Consider the following 17,451-nt stretch of genomic DNA (forward strand, 5'->3'; position numbering starts at 1 on the left):
TTTGCAAAATAATAACATTTTATTGTGTATTTACCATGCATCAAGCTCAGAGCTAACCCTTTGTGTGTAATGACTCATTTACTCTTCACAACACACTGAAAACATCCTATTATTTGTCCATTTTGCAGGTGAGGAGACTTCCTCCGGTCATACAGCAGCAAGCGAGGCAGCAGGGATTTCATCCCTGGGCAAGTTGGCTCCAAAGCCCACATTCTTAATTACTGTGTACACTGCTCTTTAATTATAGTCATTTCCTAAATCTCAAATTCACTGAACATTTTCATCAGTGCCCGCATGCAGGGCATCATACTAGAGGTCCGGGGGTGGGATGAGAAGGGGAGGGCGTCTAAGGCCATACCACCCTGAACGCGCCCGATCTCGTCTGAGAATGGGGAGGGTTTGCGATAGAGAAAAGGGGCAGCAGAGTCCTTTTTTTTTTTTTTTTTAAACCACCATTCCCACCACAACTTCCTGGGCCAGATGGACATGACTCAGTGACTTGAATATCATATACTAACTCGCGGCCAGCAGGCCGCATAGGCCCGCCCACCAATTTTGTGCGGCCCGCAGACTGGCCTGCAGATTAATCCACGAAGTTTGATTAGTCTGCGGGCCGCACAAAATTGGTGGGCGGGCCGCACGGCCGCGAGTTTGAGACCCCTGTGTAACTAAAGCCTGCCTTTTCCAGTTGGAATTGTGGGACCTGGATGTTAGTGTCTCAGAGGCATTTGAGTTCCTCTGGATGGTATAGCTTGCATGCCTGGGGCCCAATCAACTTGTGGAAAGGCCCTCTTGTTCCACTGGAGACATTTCCAAAGGCGATCCTTCTAAAAATACCCACAATCTGCCGGTGAAAGTCCTCCCTCACCTATGTCACTGTGCTTGTTACTTTCCCGCAGACTCCAGTAGCCATCAATAGCAATGCTTTCGGATGTGGGTGCTTTGAAACCCTGGCTCTTAGCACTCTGTCACACATAAGCCTATTGTTAAAGTGTCATTAGCCGAGACCCAGACAGAGATGACAGGTGTAAACAGTTTATAATTTACAAAGTGCAGGATCAGGTTTCTCCATGCCCTCTGCCAACAGCTCACAGACACACCTTGGCTTGGCCCTGTGTGTGCACTGTACACATTCTCACAGAATTGTTTTCAAATAAATCCTAGAAGGCACCTATTTGGTAATGTTTTGGCCATTTGAGTCCCTTTAACTGTTCACTCAAGCTATGCAAAGCTATCGGCTCATTTCGAAGCGAACATTTCAAAATGCTGTCCATGAGCAACTCATCACACATGGCCTGGAACACCATGAATGCACCCTGGTCTGCGCTGCCCATTCCCTTCTGGGCTGTTTTTCTTTTTTTTTTTAACCCATGACGCTGCTGTGCAATCAAGTCTGAAACGGTGAGCCATTGAGGAGAGCTGCCATTGTCGCTCTGCACAGATGGGGGATTTCTGACACCGTTTTAGTCTGTCCTACTTAGCTGCCTTCTGCGTTTTTCAATGCTGACATGTTTCAATAAAACTGACTAACTGGAATCCTTGGGGGATGGAGGTTCTGGTTGAACGATGTCCTGGTTAAACTGAAAGTTATTTAGGAAGCCCTTGTTATTGAAAATCTTTCCAAAGTACATCAGCACATTTTCCTGTGGAGTGAGGCAGCACTGCTAGAGAAAAATTGTACCTAGCTGCTCGGAAGGGCTTCGACACAAATTTAGCAGAGCTGCTAACCGCTCTTCAGTCCTTTCTCTTGGTTGAAAGCAGCCCCTCTCTGGACTGATGAGGCAGCTAGAATTCCAAACCCTTACTATGCTCGCTCGTTCCCTTCCCTAAACTGAGGCCTAACTTCCTGCTCGGCGGGAAATACAGAGGCCAAGAGGCCATCCGCCCTCGCCTTTCCTTCCTCCACCTCCAGTCTCCCCTGGCATCCACGTGGGCAGAGGCTGACCCACTTCTTCACCTGTGTTCAAGATCATTCTCTCCACCGCTCCTGAGAGCGCCCATCTCATTGCCTCTTCTTTGGTAGTTTCATTCGCTCCCAATCCAGTGACCTGACGGTACACGTGTTTGTTTTGTTTCTCCAAACAAACCTTTCTCCCTCTACCTTTCTCCTTCCCTTAAAGGCAAAGTCCTTCCTCGTTGCCAAACACCTTGCAAGGTGAGTAGAGCTGTGGCGTGCACTTCCTTCCTAAATCTCCATCCACTCCACAGCTGTTTCCCTCCTCCTGTAAGTCCCCAACACTGCTCTTGCCAAGGGCATCAGTGGCTGGCCACTAAGCGCAACGGCTTTATCTCGGCAGGCCTTGCTGATTCTTCTGAAATACAGCTAAAACTCCTTACCTTCTCTCCATGTCTGCTGCCACCACTGTTTTGCCGAATTTCTTGTGTACAGAACATAAGTCAGATCTCATCACTCCCCTTCACGGCTTCCCGGGCCCTCGGAGCAGCCTGTGACTTCCCCAAACTGGCCCCAAGCCCGACCCTCCGTTAGCACACTCCAGCCACTCTGTCGTTGGGTGCTCAATACCCTAGAATTCCTTCTTGCCCTGAGGTTCCCTCTGCTAGACAGAGCTCCCCCCAGACTTCCCCTGGCTGGCCCTGCGTCCTCCTACAGGTCCTCGTTCAGTTACCTTCGTGAAGAGACCTTATCTCTGGGGTTCCTGACACCCCCTCCTCACCACCGGCTCTTTTTCACGGCACCCTGTTCTTTCCTTTCATGCTAGTGACCAGTAACCACAGGCTGCAATGGTAGATGTACTTGCATATTTACTGGTTAATTATCTTTTGCCTCCACTCGGCCGTGAGCCCCATGAATTTTTGCGTCGTGTCCTTTTTATTCACCACTGAACACCCAGTGTTGAACCCTGTATCATAGTCACTGCACGACTGAAGGAACAAATGAAGGCTATATTTTTACAACAGAGGGTCTTTCTAGAGGGACTGCAGAAACCTAACCAGAGACACAATTCAATAGAGAACAACTGAAGAAATTCACATTTCAAGCTTTCCATGCATTTGAAATGCCTTACTCATCTTTACATATACATAAATCAGGCCGCTTAGCCTGGAGGGGAAAAGTACCCAGCATAATATAAATGTATGTCTTTCTATAACAAAATGAGGGGCTAAAGAAAGCCACAGACCTTGTGTTAGGAAAAGTGACTTAGGGTGGCCTGTAAAGGGGTGCCCTGGTGAAGGAGAAGTCAGCCTCACCATGGGGGGGGGGGATGGGGTTCCCAGCAAGGGAAGCTAAAATTAGACCAAGTGGTAAGGTCATTGACCTGGCCGGAAACAGGGTAGCTGGGCAGCACGTGGGTGCAGAAGTGCAAGTCTGCACAAACACAGAGCTGGCTTTACAGCGGACAGGCAGGGGAAGAGGACAGGGAGGATCTGGGCGGAGGCGAACAGAAATTGCCGTGATGAGCAAAAGGCGCAGGGGCATAAGGAAGTCCTTGTGAGCACAGCTGAGTGAGCGGCAGGAGTTTCTTGATAGGCATGTGATCTTTGGATTCTGAACTGTGAGAAACTGTGATCAAGGTAATATCACAGTTCATACTGACTTTGTAGCCAATCAGAAAGGCAGGGTCATTGGGCTGACGATGTCTCGGGTCTCAGATGGGGATGTAAACCTTAGGGAAGGAGGCTGCTGTCAGCCTGAGGGAAATGACAAGCGGCAGCAGCCCATCAGCGGCGGTTCCCCTGGAGCCGGAGCCGGGAAGCGTCTCCGTTCAGGCTAACGTCCTGCGCATGCCAGGGGCTGGTGAGCTGAGGGCGAGGTTGGAATTATGCAGCACCTTTCCACAAACGTTCAGCTTTTAAATAGGTCATGTTGTAACTACAGGAGTGGAGCTTCTGCTTCAGACAGATTCCTCCTAGAAATGATTCTGTAAAACGTTACACCCCCTCCCTGGATTTTCCATGACTCCAGACTCTCCTGTACCAGGCCTGGCAAGCCGCAATCTCTATAGCAGTCTAAAGCAGGAGGTGTGCTAGTCATTTGGCACAGCTGTTTAGCTTTTAGGCATTTTTAAAAACACTGAAAATGTTAAATAACTACCCCAAAAAAACCTCAATCAACTGAATCCTATTTTCCCAAAAGGAAATGATTTCAGATAAAGATGCCCACCTAGCTTTTAGTTCACCCAGCTCTATCTGCCTGTAAGGATCGTCCTAATTTCTGCTGCATAAAAAAGTTCTCTAGGATTATAAATTAGAAGACACATTTTAAACAGAGCGGTGAAGCAGCCACCAGTACCAGTAAAATTGCCTTCATCTCTCTCTGTGTCTCCGCCCCCCGATGCAATTAGATTAGTTCTTTGGTGTTATTTTAAGAGTGATTGGAATTTAATTTTAGTTAGGAAGAGTGGAGTCCATTGTTTACTTACAAACCAACAAAAGAATCTTCTCCCCAGCACTGGGATTCCTGCTTGGCTGGTTTTAAATAGATGAAGCTGACCAGATATTTACCATCAGCTTGGTGAAGAAAGAGACATTGTCCTAGGAAGCCAGAGTCATGGGAACTCGGTCCACAGTGATGCATTGCTAACTCGGAGTGGACTATGACCAATCAAAGTCTCACTGTACACATCACGGAGGTGGGACCAAAACAGGAAAAGAAAAAGCCACTACGTGCCAGCATGCTGGGACGACATCATTGCAATAAATTGTGAAACAAACGCTGGCAGGCAAACAACATGAAACAACCACAAACTGCAATATGCTTATCACGGTTTGACCAGTCTTTCAGGGGGCACTGGCAGAAATCCCAGGTCCTGCAACTCCTGAATAAGCCCCATGTGCACTGTTTCCTTCAGGTACTGCGCTGTCAGCCGCGAGAGGTTCTCAGCAGTCAAGGAACAGCTGCACAATGCAGACGGCCTCTGAATGGTAGAGGAGCTTTTTATTCAGAGCTCGTGTGATTTCAGAAAAAAACAACACAAAAACAACAAAACCACAAAACTGGTGTTCTTTTGTGCTTTACAAAGGCAGTACTTTTCTGGCTCCAAGTTTAGGACTCATGGGGTATTAGGAGAGGCAAGATCGACAATGTATTAGCATTTGTGGGGGAAAAAAGTAGGTGTTGCTTAAAATCAAGTTCACAATGAGAGCAGCCTAGTGTTTAGAACACCTACCTAGCCAGAAGCAGCTTCAAGTATTTTGACTCCTGTGTCTTTAATGGGAATCTTTTGGCAACAACCTCACACTCACTCATTCACTCACAGAAATCTCTCAATAGGAAACTATAACATTTATTCATAATGTTTTTTGGGTTTTTTTTTCTGAAGTGAGAAGTGGGGAGGCAGAGATACAGACTCCCACATGCACCTGACCGAGATCCACCCGGTATGCCCACCAGGGGTCAGAGCTCTACCCATCTGGGACATTGCTCCATTGCAACCAGAGCCATTCTAGCTCCTGAGGCAGAGGCCATGGAGCCATCCTCAGGGCCCGGCCAACTAGGCTCCAGTGGAGCCTTGGCTGTGGGAGGGGAAGAGAGAGATAGAAAGGAGAGGGGGAAAGGTGGAGAAGCAGATAGGTGGTTCTGTGTGCCCTGGCTGGGAATTGAACCTGGGACTTACACATGCCAGGCTGATGCTCTACAACTGAGCCAACTGTCCTGGGCCATTTATTCATAATGTATTCATAAATGCATTTCTCGAAAGGGCAGTAATTGAAACCAGACTCACAGAGCTGGAAGAACATCTAATCTAATACTTCAGGCTACAGAGAAGCAACCTATTGTTCTGGAGAGGTTAAGTGACTTGTCCAAAAACACAGATACTTCATAAATAAACAAGCTCTTAACCCCTTTTTAGGAGACTGTCCTGGTGCTCCCACGCTGCCCTGCCTGTGAAGCAGTGTTTAGTGTCAGGGGAGACCAGATTGTGGGTGTTGCCATCAGTCCATCCTGGGCTTGAACCCCTAGCACTCTTTTCCAGTTTTGTGACCTAGGGAAAAATTCCTTTCCTATTTAGAATCTCGACCGATAGAACTAATAGGAATAATAGGAACACATGTCCTTGGCGTTGCTTCCTAGATTAAGTGAACATGTAGCCAGCACTAAAGAAGTGTTGGTTACTGTTACTATTAGTAGTAGCAATAGTGGCATTTCACCTTCTCTGCAATTTTAATGTTTTGAAAATAAAAAATAACAGAGGGGATATAAAAAATAAAGAAACATATGGGGAATAAATGCAGGTAAGGTCACACATACAAAACATTTAATTCTTTTATCTGCTCTTAATAACTTAGGGCTACATGGTTTGTAGGAATAATACTATAGCCTGCTATCTCCACAGGTGGATATTATGCCTCTTATCCATCTACTTGGCCTCAATGGTTTGAGTTTGTTTTTTCCAGTGTTAGTAGTAGGCGTTTGTTGTTTCTTCATAAAAGCATTTTATCCTCCCAAAATAACGTATTGCTGGGCATCTAATATTTTATTTTCCTTCATGACTGGTGGGTGCCCTGAAGTAATTAACTTGGATGACCAAGTGCGGTGCCACTCACTGTCCTGAGGTGTCAGCGTGTGGTGTGCTGCCACCCGGAGTGCGGGGGTAACAGTCATTCTCACGTCCCGTGTTCTCCATGTTTCTCAGAGTTCTTACAGCAGCATCATTGTCCACGAGTCTTCAGTACAGTTCTGGTCAGAGGACTGGGAGTCCGGTCAGTGTTAGATGTGTTGTTGCTCTCAACAACAGTTTGTAATGCTTCTCTCTATTAACTTATTTAACCTGTTATATAGGTTAGAATATACTGCTTAATAGCTGCTTTTCATAGGCTTAGATTAATTTTGGAGTTGCCAGTAGTTTCTTTTTTATGGAAATCATTCATAACAACTAAGAAAGTAACAATTTCAATTGTGTTCTGCAGTCAAGCAGAGCTTTCTTCATTATATAGTCGTAAGCCACAAAATGACTAATAGTTCAATGACAGACGTCATCTGTGATGGTGCTAAAACCATATACCTAGGTGTGTAGTAGGCTATTCCATCTAGATTTGTGTAAGTACATTCCGTGGTGTTTGTACAAGCATGAATCACCTAATGACACATTTCTCAGGAAGTATCCCCTTCGTTAAACAGTGCATGACTGTGTAGAAAGTGCCATTTTTTTTCCATCTATACCTTATGCTCATGTACCACACACCAATGACCCCACCTCTGGAAGTGAGAACCAACAGCATTTCTTTCCTCGGCACAAGACAACTTTTTGTTGGGGGCGGGGGGTTTAGTTGTGATGATTGAGCAAGCGTTATATGGTAGGTAGTTCTGCTTCCTAAAGCTGGAGGTGATACTGGGTTGCTTCCATAGTTTTTGTTTTTGGTTTCTTTCCTGGAATATATGTCACATATTCTTAATTCTAAGGCTTTAAAAATCTGTAGACTATTGAATATGCACATAATCCGATAAACTATAACAAGAATTCTGTTTTGCAATCTGAAAGCAAAACAAATTATTGATAGTCATTGCTTGCAAGAATTATTGTACCACTGCAGCCAGGGTGGGCAGTGTGTGCAGCTGCTGTCCATACTCTTAAGTTATACTCCGAAGTGGCTCCCAGTACTGTAACATGGTAACCATGTACTTTTCCTTGCAAGACATCTTAGTAAGGCTCTCCTTTAACTTGTCCCTGATTAATTCCCCTCAGATCACACATAAACATAGAATAACTGAAGGATTTCCTTCAATAACTTGATTTTCACCACTGGAATTGTTCATACCATTTTTATCAGGGGTAGATGGACCGATGAAATGAGTTACAGGTCTTTGAAGTCTATACACTTTGTTTTAGTTTTTCGCTTACTTCTGTCCTAGAATTACTTAACCTCTTCATTTTTAAATAAGATTTTAATTATTTAGGTCATCAGTCACATTAATTATTCTTTCCAATGTGTCTTAAGCTAACACTAGGTATAGAATGCATGATATTGCTTTGTCGGGTTAATTTTTAGTGTGGTCAGCGTTCTTGAAAATTTTCTGATCTCATTGTTCGGGTAAGTCTTTCTATCACAATTTCATTTCCTCTTATTTTCTTTTGCTAAACTGCGTATTTTTATAAAACTCCTTGTCTCACACTGTAACTTTTTGGTTAGGTGAAAGATTGATCTTTTTTTATATGCTTAGTCTGATATTTTCTTTAGATATGACACAGTTTTCAAATACTTATTGTTTTCAGACCATGTAGGTATTATTATACTGAGATGTACATTATGTATCTTTTAATTGGGAAAAGTATCCATTATCATGCTTTTGATTCACAATCATTTTAAGCACCACTTTTAAAGTAGGCAAGTAAAAAAATTATTATGGTAAAACAGGTCTGCCATCATTATAAACTCTGTGGCACGGAGGCGGCCTTCTGGCCCTGCCTGTGTGCAGTCGCCATCAGACGTCGCTATCCCTGGAGAAGTTCCTGCTTCAGGAGTTCACAATGACTCCTGGTTTGGGACTATCGCTTCTGTTTCATGTCACTTCTACTGGCCCCTTGTCATACCCTGAAATGGAGAAGAAACGAACTCCCCCATCATCCCCACATGTCACTGTGCTCTCTCTCCGTCGGATCCATGATTTGGCAAGATAAGGGGTGGCACATGCAGCTGCACTGAGTTTTGCCCCAAGATTTTTTTTTTTTTTTTCATTTTTTCTGAAGCTGGAAACAGGGAGAGACAGTCAGACAGACTCCTGCATGTGCCCGACCGGGATCCACCCGGCACGCCCACCAGGGGTGCTGCTCTGCCCACCAGGGGGGCGATGCTCTGCCCATCCTGGGCGTTGCCATGTTGCGACCAGAGCCACTCTAGCGCCTGAGGCAGAGGCCACAGAGCCATCCCCAGCGCCCGGGCCATCTTTGCTCCAATGGAGCCTTGGCTGCAGGAGGGGAAGAGAGAGATAGAGAGGAAAGCACGGCGGAGGGGTGGAGAAGCAAATGGGCACTTCTCCTGTGTGCCCTGGCCGGGAATCGAACCCGGGTCCTCCGCACGCTCTACCGCTGAGCCAACCGGCCAGGGCTGCCCCAAGATTTTCACTTTGCTTTGTAATCAGGCATCCCCCATATTCCATGGAGACTGATGTTGTGCGTATGCATGTTACATACCTAATGTCAAAAGCAAGAGAGAGAGAGAGAGAGAGAGAGAGAGAGAGAGAAATCTTGGCCTAAACTATCATTTTTCACTTGTTTCCTCCTTGGCGTCTTTTCTCATTATACTGGTACTAGTTACCAGCCAACAGCTTCTACTTCAGATCAGCATCTCCTGGCACTTAGATGACAGTATGTTTCTGCATGGCTGAATGCAGACAGGAAAAAGTCTTGTGCAAGTAATATTTTCCATTAGCAACGCTGAACTGATGTCAAAGCTCTCGATCCACCCCAAGACAATAAAACTCACCACCATGATAATGATTATGCTGATGAAACATAAATGACTTATAGGGGAGATTATTCTGCCCCACTTGATACTAACTGGGGTAAAATAAAGGAGGCAGATCTGGACCATGTCTTTCTCAGGCTGCAAATGCTTGATAACATTCATATGGATCATTAATGATAGGTGGTGGGGGTGGAGAGGAGACACACAAACAGTTGAATGACATGCTGGCCTGGCGACACAAAATGCTGATCAGCGATGATCACTGTCCGTGCACTTCAGATATTCAGAATCAGAATTCAAATTTATACCACAGGTCTTTAATAATTAAAACCTGTTGTGTTTCTTTTCAGAAGTCCTATGTCTATTGTGTGTGTGTATGGGGGAGGTGGAGTCACCAAAATTATTATTATCTATTTTTAAATGATAACTAACCTTCAAGGACATTTGAAAGTAATATTCTTAAAAGACAACCCCAGATTAACATGACTAAATAAAGGGTTAATTACTGTGCGTGTTCCTGTGCTAAGAGGCCACCCACACAAGTCCATCCTGTCAGTCCCAAGCTCAGGTTATTGTCATTACAAGTTCAAATGCTAATTAATAGTTAGAGTGAGCATGGTAACATCTTACACATGAATGGGTATCGAGGGCAGAAGAAAATCTTAAGTTCTTTAGGATGCTTTATTTATCCAATTAAGAAGTCTCATGTGCAGAAGCACATGTCATGTCTTGGTATATGTGTTTGCTTCTCCCCCATTCCATTTCTTCTCCATGTTTTCTGAGGATTCAGTCCCGCTGCTGGGAGAGTAGCCTGGGGAGCCATAAAAAATTAAGAGTCTCTTTATAGTCCGTCTTCATTTAAGATGCAGGAGTGGGTATGGGGTTTCTTAAGACTTTGCATACGGAATTTGACATCATCATTTTCTCATATTCTTTACTGTCATTTGCTAGCCAAATTGTATAAAGGTCTAGAAACCATCCACTGCAGCTGCTGCCATCAGTGATTGGTATACTGGTGTCTCTGTAAGTCAGAGATCTGGACGCTTCTTTGGGAAAGAGGACACTCAGCACCTGTCCTTTCCTCTTCCTTGCTCCATTGTGTTCTGTTTCTCCCAGGAGACCCCTCTCCAACCTCTTTACACAGAGATATCAATTTTGATAGCCTTTTTAAAGGACCGCATGTCCCTTTATCTTTCATTAATCTGGTTCAGAAAAAATTTGTTTTCTCCCCTCTTATTTACCTTACTCGTTTAAAAAGCAAAATGGGTTCGTGCATCTGCTGTATCAGAGAAACTAAAAAATAATTAAATAAAAATTAAAAAGGCAAGATATCACACTACTAGGATTCCAAAAGAATTTGGATTTCTTTGAAAATGAAGTTTGACCATTTGCAAATACTAGTAGATTACGGTAAAAGTTGTAAAGGTTATTATCATCATTTTGAACCATGAGCCATGCCGTTTCCTGTGTCATGCTTGGAGAAACAGGAGGTTTGGCTGACTGAATGGTATAATGAGCAAAAATGTGAGGGCAGTCGAGCCTCTTCTGTTCAGGACTACTTTGTTCATCCTCCTTGTCTTCGTTTCCCTGGACTGGCAGCCACTTCCTCCACTTGCAAAGGCTGCCGTGCACTACTCGACCCCTTTCCCTGATAGTTTTTGTCACGTTGGAGACAGCATCGCTTTCCATTTGTAACACTGAAATGCTGTGGGTGCAGGTCGATTTGAATACTCACAAAGCCCAAGCAGCATATCATAAGGTGAAGGGTTGTCCCCCTAGATACAGAAAATACTAGTTTTTCTATTTCAAGATTAGGTCACTTTCATCTTTCAACTACTATGAGATGATGATTGTTTTTTTCTGTTATGACTATAACTGAATTCCTTTAATTCCTGGAGGGGCTGTGTTTCTGTTTCATAACTACCTAGATTTTACCTGATCATTTTTGGAAAAAATCTCACAAGAGCCCTTGGTTCAGTAAACCCCCTGCTCCTGCTCCCTCCCGTGTAGCGGCATGTGAGCACAGAGACCCAGTTCAGGGGAGGTTCTCTAGCACCTGGAACCCTCCACTCTCTGGTTCAGTAAACCCCCTGCCCCTGCTCTGCTCCCTCCCGTGTAGCAGCATGTGAGCAAAGAGACCCAGTTCAGGGGAGGTTCTCTAGCACCTGGAACCCTCCACTCTCTGGTTCAGTAAACCCCCTGCCCCTGCTCCCTCCCGTGTAGCAGCATGTGAGCAAAGAGACCCAGTTCAGGGGAGGTTCTCTAGCACCTGGAACCCTCCACTCTCTGGTTCAGTAAACCCCCTGCCCCTGCTCCCTCCCGTGTAGCGGCATGTGAGCCCAGAGACCCAGTTCAGGGGAGGTTCTCTAGCACCTGGAACCCTCCGCTCTCTGGTTCAGTAAACCCCCTGCTCCTGCCCCCTCCCGTGTAGCGGCATGTGAGCAAAGAGACCCAGTTCAGGGGAGGTTCTCTAGCACCTGGAACCCTCCGCTCTAAATCTTCAAAATTGCAAAAAGGTCTCAATTTTTTGTTTTTTCTCTTGGTCTAGTTTCTACTGAAAATACTGTTCTCTTCCTGAATAATTCTCATTGCTCCTGAAATATAACAGGCTATATAGAAGAACATGCTAATATAAATATATAAAGCTTATCCCTAGCATCTAGACTTGTTACAGTTTTATTGATTAATTGATTGGGGAGGGGGGACAGAAACATTGATTTGTTCCTCTATGGACCTCAAGCAGGGATTGAACCAGCAACCTTTGTACATCGATGATGCTACAACCAACCAGGCTATCCAGCCAGGGCAGACATGTTAGAATGTAATTTTTTAATTCAGCATGGTCCATACGATCAACATGGGGTAACTATTAGGTCTTCTCCAGAGGGGTATAATCTGACTAGTTTCCTGACCTTGCAGACCTGCTTAACCCAGATTAGGTAGCAGAAATACCACTTCCACATACTGGTAAGAGTTTGTACTGAAAGAAGAAAAAGAAATGTAAACTGGACAATATGATAAGATTAGCATGCGTTTAGATAAGGCGGTCAACCCTCCGTGTTCTGGATCGGGTCTCCAGTACGGTTCAACTGATGCCCAAACTAGTCCTTTTCACTCTTGAGGTAGACTTCCTAGGTTCTCTCTTCTCCTTTACTTCTTTTCTTTAATCTTTTGGGCAGCTCCTAAAATGCGTTTAGGAGGTCTCTGATTATATGGCAGTCAGTGTTCTCTGCTGCATTTCTCGTGCAGATTAAATGAAGCTTGATAGCAACAGGAGGAAAGAATTCTCTTTGCTCCCTAACGTTTCCAAGAAATAATCTGAGTACTGGAAAGGCTGGGAATAGACTAGTCTTTCTTGCAGCAACATATTTAAACTTCTGGTTTATTACTGTTGAAGGCACTCCTTCCAACTGCTGTCACAATGGGCGGCCCTTCCTAAACAGAGCTGGTTTCTGGGATTCCTGCGAAACTGCCTTCCCAGTCCTCTTTCCTGGCCTTGGGTCAGGCATAACCTAGTTGGCAGTTTCCTTGTGTACTTCTTAGGGAAGGCCTCCCATGACTCTCAGATTGGATTCTGCCTGCCAGACAGGGCTGCGACCATTATACCAAAATGTTACAATGAGCGAGAAGGAGATTTGTCATTACTGTGATATCAGCATTTCTAGTCAGTGTTTCTCTAGGTCAGTATGCATTGCTTTTAGACTTTGGCATAAAAGATGAAGTGGCGGAGGCTTTATCTGCAGCCTCACCCTCCACTGTTACAGGAAACTATGTAGGAGTTTATTCACACATGACCTCGTTGTTCTGGACAATGGCAACCCAGAGTGGCAACGCTGAGGCAAGGACCCATCTAGTCTCTCTCTGTAGGCTTGGAGATGCCATGCAGATGTGGCGGCAGTCTGCTCTGAAGAGGGGCATCTATTCCTCCCGGTCGTCTTCACGGTCCCATCCAGTCCTGGCATCCATCAAAACTGCAGGGGCGATGGCCGAAATCCTCGCCTTTTAGAATCGGGAACATAGTTCTGAGTTATCTCGTGAGGCTATTAGGATGATTAAGGTTTCTTAAAAAAGGGCTGTAAAGCATTATGAAAGCAGGAAGCTTTAATAAAATGGTGACAAATCATTTCAATAATAAGTATGTGCTAGAAACCAAGGACAGAGTCTTGGTTTTAAAATCTGACAACAGCCATAACCTTAGAGGTCACTGAGATTGGTGTCACTCTTCTTATCACCCAGAACGTTTGCCCATGTAGCTTTGGGGTGTCAGGCAAATACTGGGCTTCAAGCACGTCAGGGTCCAGGTTAAGTTCCCCAGGACACTGACTGCTTTACATCTTCAAAGATAAACTACCAGCAAATATCATCACATCCCTCTACTGTAGTTAGCTAGCTCTCTAAAAATAGTTTCTTTTCCTTTTTCTTTTTCTTTTCTTTTTGGTGACAGAGACAGAGAGAGACAGAGAGAGGGACAGATAAGGACAGACAGGAAGGGAGAGAGATGAGAAGCATCAATTCTTCGTTGTGGCATCTTAGTTGTTCATTGATTGCTTTCTCATATGTGCCTTGACAAGGGAGCCACAGTAGACAGAGTGACCCCGTGCTCAAGCCAGCGACCTTGGGCTCAAGCTGGTGACCTCGGGGTTACAAACCTGGGTTCTCCACATCCAAGTCCAATGCTCTATCCATTGTGCCACCGCCTGGTCAGGCCTTCCTCCTTTTTCTAAGACAGCCCCATTTTTGCCTGCGCACTCTACATGTGTCCTCATATCTCATATCAGTGTGTATGCCAATCACCAGTCACCTTGTCAAAATGCAGATTCACCTCTGGTGGGTCTGGCACAGGGCCTGAGCTTCTGCATTTCTAATAAGCTCTCAGGTGATTCTAATACTGCTGGTTGGTGGGCACACTTTCAGTAGCAAGGCTTTATATCACCTGTCAACCAGATAAGTCTATAACTAGGTAATTACCGGGAACTCTTCCCTGGAGCCCGCAGACTTTCCAGACTGCCTGGAAAGCCCCCCATACTCATTATGCAGATCCTTATCTAAACCCCCTCCAATTAACATAACTGCACAAGGGGGAATATAGCGCTTTCAAACCTGAGCGCTGCCCAGAGCCCACCCATTTTCCGAGTCCGTCTCCTCCGCACTTCAGCCATTCCCATTCCCACCTCTTTTTATGACTCATTATCGGGAGTCTGAGCAAACACGAACTTCAGCCTGATAAGTAATCAACTGACTTTTCCATAAATATAGATTCTCATGAAAAACAAAAGGAAAAGGGAACATAATGGAGAAGTGTTATATATTCAATTTATTTTCAGTTCCCAACCTTTTTTTTTTTCCTTAGGCTTGTTGCCTGATTTCCATTTAGTCATCCTGTTTGCTCATTGCGTCTGCATCAGTTTTTCCTGCTATTCTAGGAAAAGTTTAAAAGGGTTTTAAAAAGTCTATTAGCCTGATGAAAATAAATCTATTCTTTTTATTCTAGTACCTTAAAGAAATGGTAGGTAATTCCTGGGCATGTGTACCAAGTGTCCTATAGGGGTATATTGCTCTGAAAAACCTCACATTCAATATTATGGAAATATTTGCTCTGATCCTTTTCTTTGAGGTCATCCTAATGGGATTCCAAGCCAAGGCATGTATGTGCTAAACCTTCTGAATATATCTACACTCTCTTTATGCTTATTTTTCAATATTTGAACATGAGAAATTAACTACTAAAATGTCTGCAAATTTGGGGTGTGTGTATTGTCAGAACTTACTGGTTTTATAAATGGTTAAGATGAAAAGGGCTTTGTTTTAAAAGTATGTAACATTTTTGCATTGCTTAACTACATAATACCTCAAGTAACGTACTGATTAAGAAAAAAATCATAACTCTTAAGGAAGCTTCTACAACAGAAGCTTTTATTTCATAACAGTATTACTAAGAAGCAAGCATTAAGGTTGGCTAATAATGTATTTGGATCTAAACCAGGAGAAAATCCAATGGTATAAACTGCTATACGTCTGGTACTTAATAAAAGAAACCGAACGATCCCTTGAGTCAACACTCGTGAATGTAAAGCATCCTGCAAATAGGGAGGGAACATGATCAGCCCTATTAATTAAGGTGTATTATACCCAGAACCTTGCAATATGTAAGCTCCTCTTTGAAGTGGCTAAAGTGCTTTTAGGGGCTGCAAATTAATGTTGTCTCCAAAAGTGCTGAACCTTATCCCTGGGCATGCCTTTGTTCGGGTTGACTCTGGCTCCATGGCTATCACGTTATTGTGTAAGACCATCCACCCTATCACTTACATTCACACCTGCAGACAGGGATGTCTGGCAGCCCTGGAACTTAACTGTCTAGTTTGGGTGTGATGTGTCTTGAACTGGTTTCAAAGCTCTGTGTGGGTCATCAACACAGCTGGGCACTACAGAATAGCAGGGGCCAGTTATAACGCCTTCACCCTCCTTGACAGCTTTCTTTTTTCTTTCTTTCTTTTCCATATTTGAGATTCGATTTAGGGACCTTAGTGCTTGCTCCCAGGGAGGACTGGTACACTACACTCGCTACCCTGTCCATTTAGCTGCCACGTCCACGTCAGCCCAACAGTGGTTCTCAAGGCCCATGGTATGTTTCAGTGAGTACCACATTTCTTTTTACACTGGAGCAGAAGACTTGCTTTGGGATGAATGGAGTTACGTTTCAAGCTCTTGCCATGGAGGACAGCAACTGAGTGTTATTTTATACAAACAACTTAGGAAATGGTTCTGGAGGATCGCAAGGGCTGCTAATACATCTCTGAGAGTTTGATGGTCAAGAATGATAAAACTGGCCTCTGAATATTTGTGTTGCATTCAAAACTCTTTTCTTTTTCTTTTTTTTTTTTTTTATTTTTCTGAAGCTGGAAACAGGGAGAGACAGTCGGACAGACTCCCGCATGCGCCCGACCGGGATCCACCCGGCACGCCCACCATGGGGCGACGCTCTGCCCACCAGGGGGCGATGCTCTGCCCATCCTGGGCGTCGCCATGTTGCGACCAGAGCCACTCTAGCGCCTGGGGCAGAGGCCACAGAGCCATCCCCAGCGCCCGGGCCATCTTTGCTCCAATGGAGCCTTGGCTGCGGGAGGGGAAGAGAGAGACAGAGAGGAAAGCGTGGCAGAGGGGTGGAGAAGCAAATGGGCGCTTCTCCTGTGTGCCCTGGCCGGGAATCGAACCCGGGTCCTCCGCACGCTAGGCCGACGCTCTACCGCTGAGCCAACCGGCCAGGGCAAAACTCTTTTCAATATATAGTCTGTAAATATAATGGTATATACCATGCAAAAGCTATTGTTGTGCTTAAATAACACAGCTTTCATTGAGGTAACTTGTTCAGCTGGAGGGGTTTTAAGATGTTTCCAAGAAATCTCCTTTTTAGTAGAAAACTGAGGCCAGGGAACAAACAGATCTTGCCCACAGATTATACCAGGTCAACAGAAGATTTTATAAAAAGACAACTTTATTTTCTTTGCCTGAATGGTTTCAATTTACCTTAAAACAGGATTGTTCTGCACAATTCCATCCCATAAACTTTAATGGATAACCAAGAGGTTTTGTCATTACCCCAAAACATTTTAAACTCTGTTCTTACATGAATGCTGCCTTGAAAACTAGGGGAATAATGGGACAGGTACCACCTTCTCTGTCTGCAATTTTTACTTCTAGAAAAAGGTATACAATAACTAAAGCATGATCTATCTTATAGACACAGTATTCAAACCACTAATTTAAAAGTTCTTGATGCTAGCTATTGGGAAGACCAAATAAGTACTTTTTAGTTCAGGCTTTTGATGAATCAACTAAAAATCAAAATTAAAATAATTATAAACAAACAATGATTAGTCATCTCATAGGTCCCTGAAAATTAGGGGCGAAAATCACATACTAAATTCCCTTAAGCCTCTACCATTTGAGGGCTGAATCAAAAAATAAAAGTTTCTCTTGGAGTCTGAGAGGTTAGCCTTAATCATGGGATAAATTCTGTTTTGAATCACCCCATAGCATATGGAGATCTCAGATACTAGAACACAATTCAGGCTAAAACCTGAAGAG

At 44.4% G+C, this 17,451-nt stretch overlaps 1 protein-coding gene across 9 annotated transcripts in view; it reads right to left on the bottom strand.

Annotated features, from left to right (window-relative positions):
- SEMA6A (semaphorin 6A) overlaps nt 1–17,451 on the bottom strand; it is a 135,042-nt gene that overhangs the window by 91,066 nt on the left and 26,525 nt on the right. Inside the window, exon 1 of one of the 9 annotated variants that reach the window (XM_066382054.1) lies at nt 4,465–4,551. The exons of 6 other annotated variants lie outside the window; for them this stretch is intronic. The gene's annotated coding sequence lies outside the window, so the exon portion shown is untranslated. Of the gene's footprint in view, nt 1–2,337; nt 2,466–4,382; nt 4,552–17,451 lie in introns of those variants that run through there. 2 more of the 9 variants (XM_066382051.1, XM_066382055.1) reach the window with 2 other exon arrangements.

This window comes from Saccopteryx leptura, chromosome 4, assembly GCF_036850995.1.
Source record: "Saccopteryx leptura isolate mSacLep1 chromosome 4, mSacLep1_pri_phased_curated, whole genome shotgun sequence".
Lineage (NCBI taxonomy): Eukaryota > Metazoa > Chordata > Mammalia > Chiroptera > Emballonuridae > Saccopteryx > Saccopteryx leptura.